We start from the raw sequence: 18,621 nt of genomic DNA on the forward strand, positions 1-18,621 counted from the left end.
CAAACAGTGGTTTACCCCCACATATGGGGTACCAGCATACTCAGGACAAATTGGACAACAACTTTTGGGGTCCAGTTTCTCTTGTTACCCTTGTGAAAATAAAAATTTGGTGGCTAAAAATCTTTTTTGTGGCTCTGCATTATAAACTTCTGTGAAGCACTTGGGCATTCAAGGTTCTCACCACACATCTAGATAAGTTCCATGGGGGGTCTAGTTTCCAAAATGGGGTCACTTGTGGGGGATTTCTACTGTTTAGGCACATCAGGGGCTCTCCAAACGCGACATGGCGTCCGATCTCAATTCCAGCCAATTCTACATTGAAAAAGTAAAACGGCACTCTTTCTCTTCCAAGCTCTGCGGTGCGCCCAAACAGTGGTTTACCCCCACATATTGGGTATCGACGTACTCAGGAGAAATTGCACAACAACTTTTGTGGTCTAATTTCTCCTGTTACCCTTGTGAAAATAAAAATTTGTGGGCAAAAAGATCATTTTTGTAGAAAAAATGCAATTTTTTTTTTCACGGCTCTACGTTATAAACTTCTGTGAAGCACATGGGGGTTCAAAGTGCTCGCCACACATCTAGATAAGTTCCATAAGGGGTCTAGTTTCCAAAATGGTGTCACTTGTGGGGGGTTTCCCCTGTTTAGGCACATCAGGGGCTCTCCAAACGCGACATGGCGTCCAATCTCAATTCCAGCCAATTCTACATTGAAAAAGTAAAACGGCACTCCTTCTCTTCCAAGCTCTGTGGTGCGCCCTAACAGTTGTTTACCCCCACATATTGGGTATCAGCGTACTCAGGAGAAATTGCACAACAACTTTTGTGGTCTAATTTCTCCTGTTACCCTTGTGAAAATAAGAATTTGTGGGCAAAAAGATCATTTTTGTGTAAACAAAAGCGATTTTTTATTTTCACGGCTCTACGTTATAAACTTCTGTGAAGCACTTGGGGGTTCAAAGTGCTCACCACACATCTAGATAAGTTCCTTAAGGGGTCTAGTTTCCAAAATGGTGTCATTTGTGGGGAGTTTCCACTGTTTAGGTACATCAGGGGCTCTCTAAATGTGACATGGCGTCCGATCTCAATTCCAGCCAATTCTGCATTGAAAAAGTCAAACGGCGCTCCTTCCCTTCTAAGTTCTGCGGTGCGCCCTAACAGTGGTTTACCCCCACATATGGGGTATTGGCGTATTCAGGAGAAATTGTATAACAAAATTTATAGTTACATTTCTGTTTTTACACTTGTGAAAATAAAAAAAATGGTTCTGAATTAAGATGTTTGCAAAAAAAAGTTAAATGTTCATTTTTTCCTTCCACATTGTTTCAGTTCCTGTGAAGCACGTAAAGGGTTAATAAACTTCTTGAATGTGGTTTTGAGAACCTTGAGGGGTGTAGTTTTTAGAATGGTGTCACACTTCATTATTTTCTATCATATAGACCCCTCAAAATGACTTCAAATGTGATGTGGTCCCTAAAAAAAAATGGTGTTGTAAAAATGAGAAATTGCTGGTCAACTTTTAACCCTTATAACTCCCTAACAAAAAAAAATTTTGTTTCCAAAATTGTGCTGATGTAAAGTAGACATGTGGGAAATGTTATTTATTAACTATTTTTTATGACATATCTCTCTTATTTAAGGGCATAAAAATACAAAGTTTGAAAATTGCAAAATTTTAAAAATTTTCGCCATATTTCCGTTTTTTTCATAAATAATCGCAAGTAATATCGAAGAAATGTTACCACTAACATGAAGTACAATATGTCACGAAAAAACAGTCTCAGAATCAGCGGGATCCGTTGAAGCGTTCCAGAGTTATAACCTCATAAAGTGACAGTGGTCAGAATTGCAAAAATTGGCCTGGTCATTAAGTACCAAATTGGCTCTGTCACTAAGGGGTTAAAGAACTGTGGAATCATGAACTGAGCATGGCCAAAAACTGTTCCTGTATATAGTTAGCACCTTCTTAAAGGTGCTCTCTACTGGTTTTACAAGCAAGAAGACTTTGCGAAGAAACTGTTCCTGATGACGACGTGAAAGTTTCTATGGTCTTAAAGTTTATTACTGACTTGTTGATTGTTTGCACTACCTCAGAAAAGACTAGTTTCTCTCTTAAAGGGAATGTTCGGTTGTTGCACCTTAATAATGGTTTAACATTTGCGTTTTTTTGTTGTTGCGTTTTTGCGTTAAAAAACGCAAAAAAAGCATGCGTTTTTTCCCCTATAGTTAACATTAAAAACGCATGCGTTTTTTTGCATGTGTTTTGCTGCGTTTTGCCAACGCATGCGTCTTTTGTATGCATGCGTTGTGTTGCACAAATGCAACATGTAGTAATTTTAGCAGTGTTTTTTTTGCCGCAAAAAACGCATGCGTATGTAAATGCATGCGTTTTTAAGCACATGCGTTTGCATGCGTTAAAAACTCATGCGTTTTTATAAAAAAAAACAAAAAAACACACTGATAAGCCACCCCACACCATAAAATTGATAAAGGGATCCTACCCCTAACCCTACCCCTAACCCTAATCCCTTTAAGGTTAGGGGTAGGGTTAGGGGTAGGGTTAGGGTTAGGATCCCTTTAGGGTTAGGGTTAGAATCCCTAACCCTAACCCTAGCTCTTTCTGATTATAGTGGGTTTTTTACTTTATTTTGATGATTGGCAGCTGTCACACATTTATCTGCATGCGTATAAAAAATAGAAACGCATGAAAAAACGCATGTAAACGCGTGAAAACGCCGTGTTTTTTTCACCACATGCAAAAACGCATGCATCAAAAAAACGCGGCGTTTGCACGCGTTTACATGCGTTTTTTTCACCGTGCGTTTTTTTTTTAAAAACTCATGCGTTTTAAAACGCAAGTGTGAACCCAGCCTTCGTTGCTGATAATATGTATCTAGATAGTGATAGAAAGCTTGAAGAAAGATGCAGTAGGCCCGTGGGGGTAAACAGATAGTCCTGCATGTGAAGAAGAATAAAGAAAATGTTAAATTGCACATTAAGGGTTAATGATAGTATACCCTTAGAGGGTAATTGCACTTAGTAGATAGAATACCTGTATGGGTAATTGTATGCCATAGTAAGTTAGTAATTGTTCTTTTTCTACTTTTGCCTTAAAGGGTAATAAGCACAATGTAAATATGTTCATGTTTGCAACGATCAAGTGTTCTCACCTCCCATAAAGGGAAGCATTGTTAAATTTATTTGTTTAAAAGCATTTCAAAATTTTGCATGTCTTTTGCTAACCTGTAATTGTCGTGTTCTTTTCCCAGCCCAGGAGTGCTGGATTTAACAGGGGGGGGGGGGGGACAGACAAAATTGTTGGCACCCTCAACTTAATATTTGGTTGCACACTAGAGATGAGCGAGCACTAAAATGCTTCAGTGCTCATTGAACTGAGCAATTCCTAAAGCTCAGGTGCTCGATTCGAGTAACAAGTATGATGGGAGTCAATGGGAAATCTGAGCTTTTTTCTGGCAGACCCTAAAAGGAGGTCTGGGGGGCAGTAAAAATGGTCAAATAAATGGGACTCTCTGACTCCCAGATCGCACACTTTTACTCCACTTTAAGGAGTGACAATAAAATAAAAATTCTCACAGTGATCTGCTGTGAAGACACAGAGCTTGAACTGCGGTGACATTATCACTGGCTTTTTCCAATGGTGCTGAGGTCACCACAGTTCAGCCCTGCTGGGAAGACAGCCTCACTGACCGGCAGGAACCACAATGTCACCGCTAGTCACTGAGGCTGCACCCCCCAGACATGGATTATGGCGTGGGACAGAGCGACAGATAGATGAGGGATATTGTTGTTTTTTTTTATTTTTGTTTTATTATAGGAGACGAGGGCTTCGATGGAATTTGGTGTTAAGTGACTATAACTGTGTTTATTATTTTTAAATAAAAATAGAAAACTGTGTTTTGTTTTACTTCTAATAAAAGACTATTCAGGCTGTGTCTTTGCTTATCATATAACTAGAGGATTAGTAATGGATAGTGTCTTATAGAAATCTCTCGATTACTAACCTGTGGGCTTGATGTCACCTGACAATAGGTGACATCAGCCCCACAAATATGAACCCCACTTGCTTTGTAGCCCTCCAGGGCAAGTGGGAAGAGCCGGGCAAAACAACAGAATTGGCACATGTAATAGATGCGCCTTTTCTGGGTAGCTGTGCTCTGCTATTTTTAGGCAGGCGGGGCCTATATCAATGGCACCTTACCAGCCTGAGAATACCTGCTGTCAGCTTTAGCAAGACTGGCTGTCAGAAATGGGGGGACCCCACGCCGGACTTTTTTAAAATTATTTATTTACAGCGCAGGAGCCCCTGTGAGCGCTGATCGCTGGCAAAGCTGTCTTCAACACCAGGGAACAGCACTTACTGTACCACTGCTTCTCAGTGTGTCATTGTGTGCACATGTGCGGGATGTTTTGTGGTTGGTAAAAAATGGACATGTGTACGTGTGGGTCACATGGACACACGGTCTGCGGAAGCACACTGACACGTGTGTAAGTGTCTCCGGTAGGTGTGAAAATTGTCACCACACATACCATAGACACTGAAATGTGAAAGAGCCCGAATACAGATTCATTTTTTGACAAGTTTTTTGAGGCTTATATAGGAATGAACTGTAGATAAGAAGATGTAATACCCTGTGGATAAGCAATATAATACTGATACATTTTTAATAATTTTTTTAGACTTATGTACCACCAAAATCTACCAGGAAAATGAAAGTCTATGGATAAGCAATATAATACCGATATATTTTTTAACACGTTTTTGAGGCTAATATATCAATGAACTCTACCCAAGAAGATGTAATATCCTATGAATGAGCAATATAATACCAATACATTTTTAAACAAGTTTTTCGAGGGTTATATAACAAGTAAATGTATCCCAGAAGGCGGAATAGTGTATGGGTGACAAATTTAACACATCAAACATTTTTAACGCTTTTTTGGAGTGTTATACTGTATATCATAAAAAAATGTAACCTAGAACATGGAATAGGGTTTTGGTGAGAAATGCAACCCAGCTACATTTTTTTTACACTTTTTGGAATTGTTATATATCATAGAAATGTACCCAAGGCCACATAATACTCCATGTCTGCTAAATTTAACCCAGCAAAATTTTTTAACGCCTTTTATGAGTGTTAAATATGCCAAAAATGTACCCCAGACCAAAGAATAATGTATGAGTAAGAAATGTAACCAAGACAAATTTTTTTAGTTTTCTTGTACTGTTATATACCACCAAAATGTTACAAAAGGACATAATCTATGGATGAATAATCTAATCCAGAAATATTTTTCAACATTTTTTGTGAGTTTAAATACCATCGTAATGCAATAATTACCATGTTAAACTGTATGGATGACTCATTCAATCCATAAAGAAATGTAGAACATAAATATTTTGAAGCTGTAGTTTATGTACTTATACAGTCATAAAGGCTTTGCAGAAAGTGCAAAGCCAGGAAAAAAAGTATAAGAAGGGTCATCCATAGACCCCTGAAAGGCAACAACTGGTGTGCCTCATTAAAATATTAAATATTAAAAACACTTTATGTGCTGCTGTCATCTAGTGGTGTGAAAAAGTATGGGCTAATCCAGGCTTTGTTAATTATAAAATATAATTCTCAGTTGACAGGTGAAAGCACCTGACTGTTATGACCCCCCGGTAGCACTAAAAACCTGCTCAGACAAGATGCTAGCAGCAGGGCAGAACAACACCTCAAAGTCATAGAGGGACAGTTCATGCCAAGTGTTCAGCTTTGAGACCCAATAGTTGAAAGTTTGAGAGGGAGTGCACTGGTTTGGTCAAAAATACCTGGTCATCAGGCCCTAGATGCTGGGCTGGTGTCATTAAATTGGCCCACATCTTGACAGCGTACCCTTGCCTCTGCTGTGTGTCTCCGTGGCCTCTCCTTCTTGGTTAGGCATGGAAGCTTGCCCTCTGCTGCTAGTATTGTCAGATATGAATTTTATCAACATATTTTTCACAATGGCCTTCCATTTTTGCACCATTTTAGAGGACCTCTCCACCTCAGGAAGAAGAGATGCAAATTTTTCTTTGTAGCATGGGTCTAGAAGGGTGAACAACCACTACTCTTTTTTGGCCAAGATGAATGTAATTGCGAGAAGTCAAGGGAAAGGCAGTAGTACATGAAGTCTGCCATATGTGCCAAGCTCCATACAGTCAACACTTCCATCCTCCACCATGATGACATCTCTCCATCTTCTCCTCCTGCCTTCCTCCTCATTCCTATTCTCAACCCATCAACATAGGAGAGACAGGACAAAGGTTGTATGGCTACTAGCCTCTGTTGCACTAGCCACCATCTCCTGTTCTTCCTCTTCCTCCTCAGTGTTCACCTCCTCATTGTTATCCAATCCGATGCGATGAGGCTGGGCAGTATCTCCCTGTCACATGTGTTCTTCCATCTTCACCTGATCCACATGCAAAGCATCATGTTTAATTGTGAGCAGCGATTGTTTAAGTAGACACAGAAGTGGGATCGTTGCACTGACTATGGCGTCATCACAGCTCACCATCTTTGTTGAGTCCTCAAAGTCTTGGAGAATCGCACAAATGTCAGACATCCATGTTCACTCTTCAGTTGTTATGTGTGGATGCTGACCAGAATTACAATGGGCATGTTGGAGCTGGTACTCAACAACTGGCCTCTGCTGCTCACAAAACCTTGCCAGCATGTCCAGTGTGGAGTTCCAGCCCATGGTAACGTTGCATACCAGTGGGTGAACTGGCACATGCATGCGCTGCTGCAGCACTGCCAGAGTGTCTGCAGCTGTAGCTGACTTGCGGAAATAGGCGCTGATGTGGCGTACCTGGACCAGAAGCTCTGGCACATCTGGGTAGGTTTTCAGAAAACGCTGAACTATCAAGTTGAGCACATGTGCCCGCCATGGTATGTGTGTGAGGTTGCCAAGCTTCACAGTCACCACCAGGTAACCCCCATTATCACACACAACTTTGCCTTTCTTTCAGGTTCCACCCATGATAACTTCTCCCACATGCCATGTGACACTAATGGCGGCGATTCCACAATTCAACAAAGTCTCTGGCACACAGGTCCCGGTGGTACCAGGCTACGAAATCCTGTTTGTGATGCCAAAATGGAGCGCCTGCTAGGGCCCAGGGCCACGGCCAGGTCAATGCTGCCCTGAGCACCCCCTTAAGAACCGTCGGACCTGGCCCGAGTACCTACTGGCCCTAACAGGCACTCCACGTGTTTCTTGTGAAACAGCAACAGTTGTAGTTGCACCTGCCCCATGTCCTCGGCATATGCGTGCGCCATCATCAGCATTTTCCCGTCTTGTCCCCTTTAAACAAAGGGTTTATTTTAATAAAATTAAAAAAAAAATGGTCACCTGAATCATGTTACATAACACAAAAAGTAACACAAATCACGTAATACTCAATGGATCAAAATATGTTCATTTTTTTCACCTCCCTCAAATAAAGCTGCAGCTATATATTTCCCAACGGACTGCACAGCCCTAATCCCTGTCTACAGACTGGATTCTGTCACTATATCTGCTCCTGCGAATATCTCTCCTTCTCTAGGCTAAATGCACATTGTATGTGACACAAACAGCAAAGCAAATGATTAGCCCTTAGAAGGACTGTTAGTATGATGGCTAAGCTTCAGCACCTGAATCAAGACTCCAGGCCTCTAATTCGTTACACTGTGCACACAGGCCTAAACAAGCACTCTCTCCCTCCAATCCGAAGTGTCATAGAGCTGAGCAATGGGGTCAGTGTGCTGAGCAGGGCCGTGCCTGTTCTTCTATAACCCATGATGATGTCACACAGCCATCAAATCACAGTAATGCCACCGCCAAGTCCCCCTGACACTATAATGGCACCCAATGACAGAGGCAGCAAAACAACCCCAAAATATCTCTGAACACCATATTTGATTGTAGGTACTGTGTTCTTTTCTCTGAAGACCTCATTTGTTTTCGGTGAATAGTAGAATTATGTGATCTACCAAAAAGCTCTATCTAGGTCTCATCTATCCACAAGAAGGATTTTGGCTTACTCACATACAAACTGCAATCTTGCTTTTTTGTGTTTCTGCATCAGCAGTGGGGTCTTCCTGTTTCTTCTGCTTTAGCGTTTCATTACATTCAAATATCAAAGGATAGTTCGCACTGACACTGATGCCCCCTGAGCCTGTAGGACAGCTTGCATTTCTTTGGAACTTGATTGGGGCTGATTATCCACCCCAACGTCAGTGACCAGAGAAAAACTTTTTACCTCCGATCATAGCTGCAGGCTCACGCTGTCATTTGACAGTGCAGGAACTGTGGCTCTCTGACCGGCAGTAATGATTTTATCGCCGATCAGAGGCAGCTTTTTCCGCACTGTCATGCACATGACAGCCTAGCAAACACTGGATGTTCAGGCTCCCCATTCAAGTGAATGGGGTCCGGATTTGGGTACCGTTCTGGTACCCAAATTGGAACTTTTTTTTTTAACTGTTTGCCTGAACCTGCTGGACCCGAACATCCAGGGATCCACCAATCTCTACAGAGGAACTTGAATGCGCATCACATGCCTGAAGCAAAGTTGTTTACCCACAAATTTGGAAAGTTGCCAACAATTTTGTCTCACTCTTTATATTCAATTTGCCTTTTTTTCTGTTTTTTTTTCTGTTCCAATACACACAAAGGAAATGAACATGTATAACAAAATGTGTAATTGCAATAATTTTCTTGGAGAAATACTTCATTTTCTGGAACAATTTCAAAGGTGCAAACACTTTCAGCCATGACTGTAAGGCTATGTGCACACGTTGCGGATTGGCCGCTACGGATCTGCAGCTGTTTTCCATGCATTGTACAGTACCATGTAAACGTATGGAAAACAAAATCCGCAGCGCACATGGTGCGGAAAATTCCACACAGAAACGCAGCGTTGTTTTTTCCGCAGCATGTCAATTCTTTGTGCGGATTCTGCAGCGGTTTACACCTGCTCCTCAATAGGAATCCGCAGGTGTAAAACCGCAGGTGGAATCCGCACAAAAAACGCTGGAAATCGGCGGGTAATTCGCAGTGCAGTTTACCTGTGGATTTTTGCAAAAACAGTGCAGAAAAATCCGCACACCAATCCGCACCATGGGCACATAGCCTCAGTCTCACAGAGTGACTGCAAACTTATCGATTCGGACTGGACAACCTCTTTAACTGCTCTGAGTCTTTGGAAACCTGAAGAGGTTAAAAGATGCTGAAAAGACTGTACATACTGTATGCATAGCTAGTGAGTCTTAAAGGGACTCTGTCACCTGAATTTGGAGGGAACAATTTTCAGCCATAGGGGCGGGGTTTTTGGGTGTTTGATTCACCCTTTCCTTACCCGCTAGCTGCATGCTGGCTGCAATATTGGATTGAAGTTCATTCTCTGTCCTCTGTATTACATGCCTGCACAAGGCAATCTTGCCTTGCGCAGGCGTGTACTATGGAGGACAGAGAATGAACTTCAATCCAATATTGCAGCCAGCATGCAGCCAGCGGGTAAGGAAAGGGTGAATCAAACACTCGAAAACCCCGCCCCTATGGCTGAAAATTGTTCCCTCCAAATTCAGGTGACTGAGTCCCTTTAAATATGAATGCATATGTTCACTGTTTTTAGCATTAACTTAGTGCTATTTCTGTTGGGTTTTGGAGTGTAACTGCCTGAAAAAAAACATTGTGTGCACATACCCTTAAAGTGCCAGCCAAAGTCCTAACCGGTAGCTGATCTCAGCTGATCTTCCAAAACCAGTCACTGTGGCACATCGACAAATGCTGCGATTGATCAGCAGGTTGTGTTAGTGTGGCTGTGACTCCCTACTTACTCCCCATTTATATCCCTGTCTCCCTACATCACTGATCAATGATTCCTAGATAACTGAGTAGTGATTACATTTCACTGCTATTTTTCATTGGGGGTGGTAGTATAAAACTATAAAAAAAGAAAATTTTGACAAATCTTTTTTTAAAATTTATATAGGTGTCAGCAGCAGTGTTGTATCAGCAGCAGCATAGTAAGGTTTATTCACAGCAAAGTAAGGACCAAAAAACAGGTTAAGGCTATGTGCACACGTTGCGGATTTTGCTGCGGATCCATAGCGGATTGGCCACTGTGGATTTGCAGCAGTTTTCTCTGAGTTTACAGTACCATGTAAACCTATGGAAAACAAAATCCGCAGTGCCCATGCTGCGGAAAAAAACGTGCGGAAACGCTGCGTGGTTCATTCCGCAGCATGTCAATTCTTTGTGCGGATTCCACAGCAGTTTACACCTGCCCCATAATAGGAATCTGCATGTGTAAAACACAGTGCGGTTTACCTGTGGATTTACCAACATCAGTGCGGAAAAATCTGCACAACTTTCCGCAAACTATGCACATTCCCTTAGGCTATTTCAGACATTCGGAATTTCCGCGGAAATTTCCGCAGCAATTCCGCAACTCCCTGCCACAGGAAATATGCATGCGGAATTGGCATGCGTATTCCCGCTAAACACTAGCATTTTGCAAGTGTAATTAGCTTGCAGAATGCTAGCGTTTTCCAAGCGATCTGTAACATCGCTTGGAAAAATGATTGACAGGTTGGTCACACTTGTCAAACATAGTGTTTGACAAGTGTGACCAACTTTTTACTATTGATGCTGCATAGGCATAAAAGATATAATGTTAAAAATAATAATAAAAAATCATGATATTCTCACCTTCCGGCGGCCTCCGCAGCCTTCCCGATCCTCGTGATGCTCCCGGCAACTCCTGTTCCCAGCGATGCCTCGCTACAATGACCCCAGATGACGTAGAATCACATGAGACCGCTATGTCATCACAGGTCATTGCCTCAAAGCATCACTGGGAACGGGAGCTGCCGGGAGCATCGCTAAGGCCTGGGCTGGATCTGGGGGTCGCCAGAAGGTGAGTATTATAACTATTTTTTAATCCCAGGGCCTGGAGGAGAGTCTCCTCTCCTCCACCCTGGGTACCATCCGCACATGATCCGCTTACTTCCCGCATGGTGGGCATAGCCCCATGCAGGAAGGAAGCGGATCAATGCACTCCTATGTGTGCGGAATCGCTGTGATTCCACACAAAGAATGAGCATGCGGAGTATTTTTCCGCGATGCGATTCCGCTGCGGAAAAATATGCAGCATTAGCACAGCATTGCGGAATCCCATTGAATTCAATGGGTTGCGTTGTGTATGCGTTTTCGCAGCAAAAACGCATACAATCCGCAATGTGTGCACATAACCTAAGTCTCAATGGAGATAACGAGGACAGATAAGGATATTATGGACACTGTGCTGTTTAGAAAGAGTGGGCCATCTCCAACTCCTCCATACACCAACGCACGGGTGCTCATTTGTGCTTGCACGCACTCGATATCTCTATATGTACATAAACAAACATATTTTCTCATGGTCATAACTATAGATAAACTTTTATTCCTGCAGCATTCTCTTTGAGGGCTTTGGAGCCTACTTGTTAAAGGGTCTATAGTCACGTACCCCTCCCATTCTTGTCCCTTTTGAGATGTTATCTACTTGTACCTTAGTCAATGGAATCCTTGGACTGTGAGGTGGATATACTGAATACCATATATAGAACAGACCTAACAGGGATCTAACACAGAGTGATACAATAGCTGCTGAAGAAGCTGCGCAACACCCTCTTCCTGCCTGCTACATGATGTTTTGTTAGTACTAATAAAGTTCAGTTCTTTGCCAGCTCTTGCCGAGAAAGGAGTGCACATCTGACCCTGAGTCTTTCTTTTATGCATGCACTTGGCTCATATTTATCAGGTCAGGGGCAGGCAATCACTAAGATTTCACCTTAAGAGATCACCCCAATAGCGGTACACACAAGGTACCACTCCAGGGCGGTTCCCTGGACTGCAGCAGCTAATCAAAGGGCCAGAGCAGAGACACAGGTACGAGGTACAGGATGGTAAGGTCAAAGGTGTGGTCAGATGGTCCAAGGTCAGGGCAGGCAGCACAGGTTCAGAATACCAAAGCCGGGTCAATAACAAGCACACAAAGCACAAACTGGACACAAGTTGAACCAACAGACAAGGAACCAAAGTGCAAGCCAGGAGTAATGGGTGGAGCCGCTTAATATAGAGCCTGCTGGCACGGGATAGGCCAAGGAACTTAATCTATGCAGGACACAGCAGGGTTAAAGAGACACTGTCACCTGGATTTGGAGGGAACAATCTTCAGCCATGGAGGCGGGGTTTTGGGGTTTTTTATTCACCCTTTCCTTACCCGCTGGCTGCATGCTGGCTGCAATATTGGATTGAAGTTCATTCTCTGTCCTCCATAGTACACACCTGCGCAAGGCAAGATTGCTTTGTGCAGGCATGTACTACAGAGGACAGAGAATGAACTTCAATCCAATATTGCAGCCTGCATGCAGCCAGTGGGTAAGGAAAGGGTGAATCAAAAACCCCAAAACCCCGCCTCCATGGCTGAAGATTGTTCCCTCCAAATCCAGGTGACAGTGTCCCTTTAAATTCCTGCAGAGACAGGCCACCCCCACTAAAGCCAAATGTAAACAACCATTAGATGCATTAGTACTCAAGAGGCAAAACTCAGGGAGCCCCCCTGACATGAGTGGTGACCACAATGAGTAGGGAGGCGCTGAGGCTGAAAGTTACCGTCGTGACATTGTACAGCACTCCTTATTCTCAAAATGGAAGCTGATGGATGAGCATGCAACCAGCACTGTTCCTCAGCATATGAAAACAATTTCAATAGTTAAACTGGAGGAAGCTAATGGAAGTTTCTGGTTACATGCTCCTCCATCAACCATTTCGAAAATAGGAGTGCTAGGTATTCTGTAAGGAGCAGGCAGTTGTTCACAAAGGAGGAGAATTTGAAATCTATAATATAACGCTGGGAGCGTCACTCTGTCCGAAGCCTTTATAGACTGCGCAAGCGCGTAAACACTGAACGCACACCGCGATCTCCACCGGATAGCAGGGACCGCCAGGAGGGTGAGTATATTCACCTGTCCTCCGTTCCAGCGCTGCGTGCGGCTCCGTCTCCTGGGTCCTCTGCTGTGATGCTCACAGTTCAGAGGGCGCGATGACGTGCTTAATGCGCGCCGGCGCCGCCCTCTGGCTGACCAGTCACAGCCAGAGGAGCCGGAAGATGGCGGCGCGCAGCGGTGGAACGGGACAGACAGGTGAGTATAGCAAGTGCTGGGGGGCCTGAGCTAGCGGTGACTCCGGCACCTGACCCCCACAGCGCGCCGGTGTCCCCGCCTGCTCAGGCCCCCCAGCACTCGGCGCCCAGCGACGATAGGTGAGTATGGTAATTTTTTTTTTTATATATTGCAGCAGCATACGGGGCATATACAATGGAGCATCTTATGGGGGGCATATAATACAATGGAGCATCTTATGGGGGGCATATAATACAGTGGAGCATCTTATGGGGCCATCAACCATAATGGAGCAGTGTACGGGAGCATATACCATGGAGCATCTTATGGGGGCTATAAACCTTTATGAAGCAGTGTACGGGGGCATACAAACTGGAGCGTCTTATGGGGGCCATAAACCTTTATGGAGCAGTGTACGGGGGGCATACCAACTGGAGCGTCTTATGGGGGCCATAAACCATTATGGAGCAGTGTACGGGGGGCATACAAACTGGAGCGTCTTATGGGGGCCATAAACCTTTATGGAGCTGTGTACGGGGGCATACACACTGGAGCGTCTTATGGGGGCCATAAACTTTTATGGAGCTGTGTACGGGGGCATACACACTGGAGCGTCTTATGGGGGCCATAAACCTTTATGGAGCAGTGTACGGGGGCATACACACTGGAGCGTCTTAAGGGGGCCATAAACCTTTATGGAGCTGTGTACGGGGGCATACACACTAGAGCGTCTTATGGGGGCCATAAACCTTTATGGAGCAGTGTACGGGGGCATACACACTGGAGCGTCTTATGGGGGCCATAAACCTTTATGGAGCAGTGTACAGGGGCATACACTATGGAGCATCTTATGGGGGCCATAAACCTTTATGACGCAGTGTACGGGGGGCATACACTATGGAGCATCTTATGGGGGCCATAAACCATAATGGAGCAGTGTACGGGGGCATATACTATGGAGCATCTTATGGGGGCCATCAACCATAATGGAGCAGCGTATGGGGCATATGGATGGGAGAAGCAAATTAAAGAATGGTGGCGCAGGATGGGAGCAGCACATGACAGAACGGGGGTGCAGGATGGGAGCAGCACATGACAGAACGGGGGTACAGGATGGGAGCAGCACATGACAGAACGGGGGCGCAGGATGGGAGCAACACATGACAGAATAGGGCAGCACATGACAGAATGGGGGTGCAGGATGGAAGCAGCACATGACAGAACGGGCGCAGGATGGGAGCAGCAAATGACAGAACAGGGGCACAGGATGGGAGCAGCACATGACAGAACAGGGGCACAGGATGGGAGCAGTACATGACAGAACAGGGGCACAGGATGGGAGCAGCACATGACAGGATGGGAGCAGCAAATGACAGAATGGAGGCGCAGGATGGGTGCAGAACATGTCAGAATGGAGGGGCAGGATGGGTGCAGCACATGTCAGAATGGGGGCGCAGGATGGGAGCAGCACATGATAGAATGGGGGCGCAGGATGGGTGCAACACATGACAGAATGGGGGCACAAGATGGGTGCAACACATGACAGGATGGGGACGCAGGATGGAGCAGCACATGTCAGAATGGGGGTGCAGGATGGGAGTAGCACATGTCAGAATGGGGGTGCAGGATGGGTGCAGCACATGACAGGATGGGGACGCAGGATGGAGCAGCACATACCCGGATGCAGACCATATACCAATATAGATGCTCGCCACCCGGGCGTAGAACGGGTTCAATAGCTAGTACTTATATAATAGTAATTGCCACAAAATAATGTCCCCAACACATTTAATAGGCAGGTGCAGATGACCAGTTTCTCCACATATGAGAAAATCAGTCCGATTATGCTAATTACACTCTGATCAGAGTTTGATCAGAATGTGATTAGGATAATAGGACCAATTTTCTTGGATGTGGAGAAAAAAAAATTCTCCACTTTCTCTATAAGGGATTGCTCACACTGGCAAGTAGCCAGGGTATAACTCGCATGAGTCTTATCCAATGTTTCATTGAATAGCAATCGCTCCAATATCATACTACGAAGCAGGGCCAAGTCGGCGTGAGAATAAAAAGAGTCGATGCATGCTGCGATTGGCAGCATGCATAGGATGGCACGCATCCATACAAGTCTATGGGTGCATGCAAAACAATGGACTACACTATCAAAAAAATGAACTGCATGTTATCGGGATGCAGTTTGATATAAGCTGACACACTGAATAGAGAAGCTGGACAGATTCAGTTCTCCATCTTCCCTTTTCATGGATCACAGTTAAATGACCCTCAGCTCACGTTCGCAGCAGAGTTTGAGACCCTGGTCATTTGCATATAGCATTTTATTCTCCCGCATGAGAGAATCAGTGGATGCTACTCGTCAGTGTGAGCGAGCCCCAATGTTCGCCTGTGAAAAACCCTTTTAGCTCAAAGTACATTTGTGTTATGGAGCTGGTTCCAGCCCAACTGTGGGTCTCATGACCTGAACTGACAGCTTTATAGCAATCAATGAGCCTGTCAGTTCAGATCCGTCTCTGATACAATGGGAAAGTCCCAAATTTGGGTCTACGTCTTTCAGTCTCGGGCATCTACTGAATGTCCCTCACTGCCACCACCCCCTTTAATATTTCTTCCTGGAAAGGATTGGCAAATGTATGTGGGTAAGACGCGTGCCACGATGCTACACGCACTATTTAGTAGAACTTATTCTGAAGCACCATGAAAAGACAGTTACACTTTACATGCACCACTATCATTCGTAAAGATATATTGAAGATGTTGCCAACAGTACAAACAATAACTGGCGCTGCCTTTTTTTTTTTTTTTAAAGTGCTTTATTAGATTGATAGGATAGCAGTATTGAACATAAGGATCCAATATGTCTAATTGTTTAATAAGGCTTTCCTCCTCGAGTGGGCCTGTTAACCCTTTCCAGGGCACGCAAAAAGAAGTGTGGAGGTCACATGCATGAATCTCAGGAATATCTGATTATTCCCTTTTTCTTTGTTTCTTGTGGTGAATTCAATATACAGGGTGGGCTACTTATATGGTTTCACCTAAATAAAATGGTAATGGTTGGTGATATCAACTTCCTGTTTGTTGCACATTAGTATGTGGGAGGGGGAAAACTTTTCAAGATGGGGGTGACCATTTTGAAGTCGGTCATTTTGGATCCAACTTTATTTTTCCAATGGGAAGAGGGTCATGTGACACATCAAACTTATTGTTTAATTGCACAAACTACCATGAATGTGATATACTGCATAAGTGAGTTACAATTAATGGTTTTAATTTATAGATGCTGTTACCAATAGAATGATGAATTTCTAACGTTTTTACCGCATATCTACAGCATGAACTCCTGTGTGTTCCACATTTCTAACAACCAGTATGATTGAGCCATGTTGGATCATGCTATATTTATTTGGGTTTTTTATCATGATTGGTGATAAATTTTTACCCAATATGGGGGCTGTTTTGACCGAAAAACTGCATCCATCACGAATGATCAAATACAGTTTTTAATCCTGCAAAAGAATAGGGCGATATTTTCTAATAATATTTTTCATTTATGGAAATTCCCTGCTAAAGGTGGTGATAAAAATCTGTTTAATAACATTTGAAGAAGGGTATTGCTTATGTTGTAGTAGTTCTTTTCTATTTTTGTTTTTAACCATATTATTAGAACGTGTTGGTGTCCATGCTGGGTATTTTCTGTCCCACAATCTGGAAGAAATGGCTTTAGTTTATAAATATGACCATTAGTGCAATTCCTGCGGGCACACATTAATTCTCCAATGAACCAGCATTAAGAATATTACCCGCAATGGATTTGCGATAGGTACATGTATCAATTTTAATAGTAATAATGTAATAATATTAGATAACAACAGATCAAGAAATTTAATATTTTTTTTGCCAACTGAGAGTAAATTTGAGATTGCACAAATTATTATTAATATCTATGAAGTGGGATACAGCCACTTCACTGCCAAAATGGTGATACTCATCTATATAGCGTCCGTACCAGCAATTGATAAATTTACTTACTTGGAGTCTTTGTCATCATTGTTTCTCCTTTAGGGTGATCCAGGTAAAGTAGTGGCAAATAAAATCATTATACATAAAAGGATTACCGTAGATGGAAATTACATTGGTTTCTGGTGGCTGAAACCCTGTTTGCATTTCAGAAGGATCTAAATAGGTAGCGATATCATTTGGAAATATATACTGTCTGTCATGATCCCCACTGACGTACTGCAGTGACAGGCAGACACCAGTGACTCAGTGGTACAGCCTCTCACCCCTCTCTGAAAAGAAAATGTCGGCAGCATGTCATCAAGGGGCTTTCCATGTCATGCACATAAAGCTTATTTATTATGAAAGTGAAAAAAAACTTTCATGTTCTTACATTTTCAGCACTAGAAAGCACATTCCAGTCTGCATAGTTAATTCGTAAGAAAATGGAAAATCCCTCTGCTTTGTAAAATTTTGAGTCTTGTTAGGGTGCACAAATATACACAAAACCTACAAGAAAAAAAATGAGCAAAAACCCTGCTGTAACCAAATAGCAAAAGTGCATTTAAATAACACAGCGTTCTTAGTAATACTTTGCACAAAAAGGAAAAAAAAGGCATGAACCGCACCTCCAAAAATCATAAGTTGATCTAAAGCCGCTAGGCAAAAATGTATATAACTGAATATGAGGTTTTCAGTTTAACATTCTGATCAGACTGTATGAAGCCCACGGCCACGTCACAGCAAACCTCGGAGTGGGTCCTACCGCCCTAACAGAGAAGAGCCGTGCGGCGACCACCACCACAGCGGCAATGCACCAGCAGGGCGGATCGCCTGTTGCCCCACAGCGCCCATGCTGCGAGACTGAGCCCCCATGACTCCAGACTGCGCCGCCCCACCAGCACAAAGCCACAGCAACAATGGCCGCCACACAGCACCAGCACCAAAATGAAAGGAGCACTGAAACTCTTAGTAATACTGTTTTTTATAAAAAATAGTATAAAAGCCTTCCCACCGTCGTCAAGGTGCCCTGATCGGGACGGAACCTGCACTGTCTACTATTAAAAACCTTACAATGGGTCAGAGTTGACCTCAGTGTGTGAATAAGGGCAGACAAAAGGACCAGGTTCCAATCTAGAGACACCAGTCTGGGGAAGCTTTCAAATGTAATTTCAATAACAACTCAGGAAAGGGAGGCCACAGCCCGGCTTGCCCAAAATGCAAAAACACAAAGAAAAAACACAAAAACTTAGCTTGGATTAGGTTGGTATATATGCAGCATATAAACGCATGTTCATATTGGCCATAAAGCATACAAAACCTACAAGAAACAAAATGAGCAAAAACCCTGCTGTAACTAAATAAGTAAAAAGAAAAGTGCACAAATATACAGTTGAAACCAAAAGTTTAC

The 18,621-nt window shown here is 43.4% G+C and overlaps 1 long non-coding RNA gene across 1 annotated transcript in view; it reads right to left on the reverse strand.

The window, feature by feature from the left end:
• LOC138676324 (uncharacterized) overlaps positions 1 to 17,363 on the reverse strand; it is a 71,152-nt gene extending 53,789 nt beyond the window's left edge. The window contains exon 1 of the long non-coding RNA XR_011320772.1: positions 17,244 to 17,363. This is a non-coding gene — a long non-coding RNA (uncharacterized lncRNA). The remainder of the gene's footprint in view (positions 1 to 17,243) is intronic.
• Between the last annotated feature and the right edge of the window lie 1,258 nt (positions 17,364 to 18,621).

Source organism: Ranitomeya imitator, chromosome 1 (genome assembly GCF_032444005.1).
Source record: "Ranitomeya imitator isolate aRanImi1 chromosome 1, aRanImi1.pri, whole genome shotgun sequence".
Taxonomy (NCBI): Eukaryota; Metazoa; Chordata; class Amphibia; order Anura; family Dendrobatidae; genus Ranitomeya; species Ranitomeya imitator.